Source organism: Solanum pennellii, chromosome 9 (assembly GCF_001406875.1).
Source record: "Solanum pennellii chromosome 9, SPENNV200".
NCBI classification, from domain to species: Eukaryota; Viridiplantae; Streptophyta; class Magnoliopsida; order Solanales; family Solanaceae; genus Solanum; species Solanum pennellii.
The window spans coordinates 5,621,254-5,625,648 of NC_028645.1; the positions used below are offsets into that span (position 1 = coordinate 5,621,254).

The 4,395-nt window shown below is 26.2% G+C and overlaps 1 long non-coding RNA gene across 1 annotated transcript; it reads right to left on the reverse strand.

Moving 5' to 3' along the window:
- Positions 1-3,941: 3,941 nt before the first annotated feature.
- LOC107030788 lies at positions 3,942-4,378 on the reverse strand. The gene is made up of 2 exons (XR_003574538.1): positions 4,062-4,378; positions 3,942-3,972 (listed from the first exon to the last, which is right to left on the reverse strand). It is a non-coding gene; the product is annotated as an uncharacterized LOC107030788 (long non-coding RNA).
- Between the last annotated feature and the right edge of the window lie 17 nt (positions 4,379-4,395).

A 4,395-nucleotide genomic window follows, 5' to 3' on the forward strand; every position in this document is an offset into this window, starting at 1 on the left:
TCTGATATACCCCTCAACTTTGTCATTTAGAGCTGATATACCCCTCGTTGTAAAAGTGGCTCATATATACCCCTACTTGTAAACAAATGGCTCACATATACCCTTTTCCTCTAACGAAAATGAAAAAAATAATAATTTTGATCTAAATTTTTATTATTATTTTTTAAAAATATAATCCATATGAGTAAATTTAATCCTCGTCAAACATTTTTTTTTGACTTCTTTTTTATTTCAATGACTAATTTATAATTATTATTTTGATAATCAAATTTATTTATGTTTCAGTAATATTCTTGTAAAACTTATTGTAGATGACCAAATTTTTTCTTCGAATACGAAATTAAATTACAATACACACACAAAAAAATACTTTAAATTTTTTTTCTTTAAACTAAGGAATGAAAAAAAAAACAAAATAAACTCAAATAATTATAATAAAAGAAGTCAAAAAATAATTTATGTATGAAAAAAATTAAAATATACCTTGAACTTTGATAGAAGAATCATATATACCCCTAAATAATTTTTTTTAAAAAAATTAGAAGTAACAAATATAAATTAAAAACTAATTTTTAACTTCCGTTAAATGAAGGGTATATGTGAGCCATTTTGTAACGGCAGGAGTATATGTGAGCCGTTTGTATAACGGTAAGGACATATATGAGCCACTTTTATAACGAGGGGTATATCAGCTCCAAATGACAAAGTTGAGGGATATATCAGATCCTTTTCCCATATATATATATAACAAGAAGTTTTGACCAAAGTAATAGAAATATGAAACAGGACACATATTTTAAAAATATCCAAAATAGTATAACGCTACCAAACGTTTTACTTATTATTTTATTCATAAAAACTTGACGGATAGAAAGTGAAAAAAGGACGGACATTAACATAAAACTTTAGTAAACGAATTTGCTTCTACTTACGTCAGTTGCTTGCATTCTAATTTGTTTCTTTTCAGTTAAATTTATTCTTTTTTTAGAATAAATTACAGAAATCACATACTTTTAACGTAATTTATAATTTATATCTTAAAAATTTATAATTATACAAATTTCTCAAACGAATACATTAATGGAGAGTCTGAATACATTAAAATCAAAGCGTTGATACATCAAAAAGAGGATCGAAATATATGCGTTGATACATTTAAAAGAGGGTCAAATACATTAATGGAGTGTGCAAATACATTAATGACTAAAAAATCAAAGCATTAATACATTAAAAAGAGGGTCGGATACATGCGCTATACATTTAAAAGAGAGTAGATACATTAATGACGTTTTTACTTGAGAGAAAAATAATTTTTTTTTAAAGATTTATGAAATTTATAGAAAATACTAGTAATAAGTAAATCAAAAGGTGAAATTTATGTAATTATTCTTATTAGATTACTTTTAGCATGGATATGAATAATGTCCTTTTTTTTTTATGTTTATTCTTGTTGGCATATGTTATAATTTGTGAAAATATTATCAGTTTCTCTATGTTTAAAAAATGGTGTAAATAAAAAATTAATTGAAGGTAAATTTTATAGTTTGAGATTTGACATAATTACTAAAATTTTAATACATTGAATTGCTTGTTTAAAATAATAAAATTACATTGTCGTCTTTGTGAAAAATAATTGATTCAAAATAGCTATCTTTTTTTAAAAAGAAAATCAAGATATAATAGTTGTTTATTTTGACCTTTATCTTAATTCATAAATATAGAAAGATATTTTGGATAAAAAAATTTAAATTATTTAATCAACATCACTTAAAATTTATCAGTACTAATAAAACATTTATCAAATATTCAATTTTATAATTATTGAAATGATTTATTATCATACTAATATATAATTTATTTTAAATAAAAATTTTAAAATATTTAATTAACACTATTTAAAAAATATTGTGAATTAAATATTACAAGTACACCTGCAATTTCTTTTTCAAAACCGTAGTTTTTCATATTACGTCATCAACAGTAACGATTTATGCTAACAATAGTTGATTTCTCTGTTTTCTATCCATTAATTTTTATGAACAAAATAATAGATAAATATGATAGCGTTTATACTATTTTGGTTACTTTTAAAAAAATATGTATTACTCTGGTTTATTTGTTTTACATTTATATTATTTTGGTCAGACCTTTTATATAACAATGAACAATGCATAGGATAAGAGTTGTGGGGGTGGGGGGAGTTTGATTATTGTTTCGATTTTTAAAGGAAAATTGGGATGAAAATGATTTTCAGCTTAATATAATATATACACAATAATTTGTTCTTTCTATTTACAGTTATCATTAATTAGCCAGCTACTAGAGCCGTCAATATGGACTAGGTTTATTGGGCTGGTCTGATCTAACTCGAGATTTAAGGATTGAACTACGATTTTTGAATCATATTTATGAAAAGGACTTTTTAGCTCGACCTAAATAAACCTACCGATTTAAGGGATTTGAGATATATCGATAGGGCTGACCCGTGGACTAGTAAAAATTAATTAAAAAATATAATATTATATTAAAATTTAAAATTAAAGAGAGTCCAAATTCAAAACAATTAGGTTAATATTTTTATTTAGATATTTATACTTTTACTTGAAAAAAAACTTAATAAATATTATAAATATAATTTTATTTGTGAATTTGATTAAAAAGTAGTAACATTAACATCATGTAATATTATTTTGTCGATATTTATGATAATATTTTTAAACTATAATTTATTATTTGATTTAATAATTCTAAAAATAATATAATTTTTAAAAAAATGGGTTGGCCCCGCAAGCCTGTAACCCACGTACTTGTGGGTAGGGCCGGCTGTTTTCTGCCTACACAAAAAATAGACTAGCCCGACCTGACCCATAAAATATCGAAGCCTGTATGAATTAGCCCGAATGGGATGGGCTAGCCCATATTGACAGGTTTACAAGCTACCAACGTGCAAAAAACTTACATTTCACAGTGTTACTTTACGAGTATGAAGCTCCTTAGATACGTTGGATTGAAGTTTTTATCCCTTATTAAAAAGCTTTACAATAGATAACATTGTCATTTCCGATTTTGCTCAAATATTTATCGTTTAATCATTATCTTACATTTAAGACTTTGAAATTAATTAAAGTTATACTGTTCCTCTAAATCTTTAGTACTTTAAAATTAACAAAAAATTTACCTAGTAAATCTTTCCTTATCTACTTTTAAAAAATGATAAGAAGTCCTGAAACTTTAACATCAATAATTTTACCTTAATCTTACTTAAATTATGGTAAACAAAATAAATAAATAAAAGAGAAAGGGATTCACCTATTTTAAACAACTTTTAAATCTTTTTATATGAATTTCTTATTATTTATTTAGTTAGATGTAACATTTATTTTAACATCAATTATTTTTTCTACTCCCTCTGTTTCAAAAAGAATGTTCCTATTTTCTTTTTAGTTTGTTTAAAATAAAAGGTCCTCTTCTTTTTTAGCAGCACTTTAACTTTAACTTTCTATGTGACATATTTAAGACCACAAGATTAAAAAATGTTTTGGTAGATTTGACATAATTTTAATTTAGAACCACAAGATTAAAAAATCTTCTTTTTTTTTCCGGAAAAGGGCCTAAAATACCCTCGAAGTATTGAAAATGGTACACAATTACCCTCCATCCACCTTTTAGCCCCCAAATATCCTTCACATCCACCTTTGGGTCCAAATTTACCCCTTCATTAACAGACCAAAATTAAAAATAATTAAATAATAATTTTTAATGACGTGGCACTCAACCATTGGTTGTAATTTAATTATTTAAAATAATTTTAAACCCACCCATTTTAACTAAACCCACCCATTACTTTCCTATTCAGAAGAAAACAGATGCAACTGCTTCCGGACTGTTACCATTATTTTCCATCACCGTTTGAAGAAACTCTATCAACATCTTTTACTTCCTTCAGTTACAAAAACCCCAAGCCACAAGAACCTGAGATATAACAAAGAAAGTAAGAAACTTATTACTGAATTTAGAAGAAACATACACTAAGCATGATGACAAGGGTACTGTAATGGTACCATATATTTAAACAAATAACTGCCACCCGTCAAGCTGCAGTGTATCCCCGAAAGTGAAGCAGCATGAGCAGGCGTTTGTCATGTAAACCTGGGGATAAGAAGTACAGAAGGACGGGAGAATACAATGAACATAGGTCCACAAAAAATGAAAAGGAAAAGATGTATGAATAAATAGTATAATAGATGTCCCAAATACAAAGACACTTTAGAGCTACAGATCAAGGAGCCATTACACAAATTCCTTCCAAGTTCAAATTGCCACTTGATAAACCACTAATAGTGCTTTTCCTTTTACATTTTTCTTTTCTGTTCCCTTCATATTTTAGGATTTGGG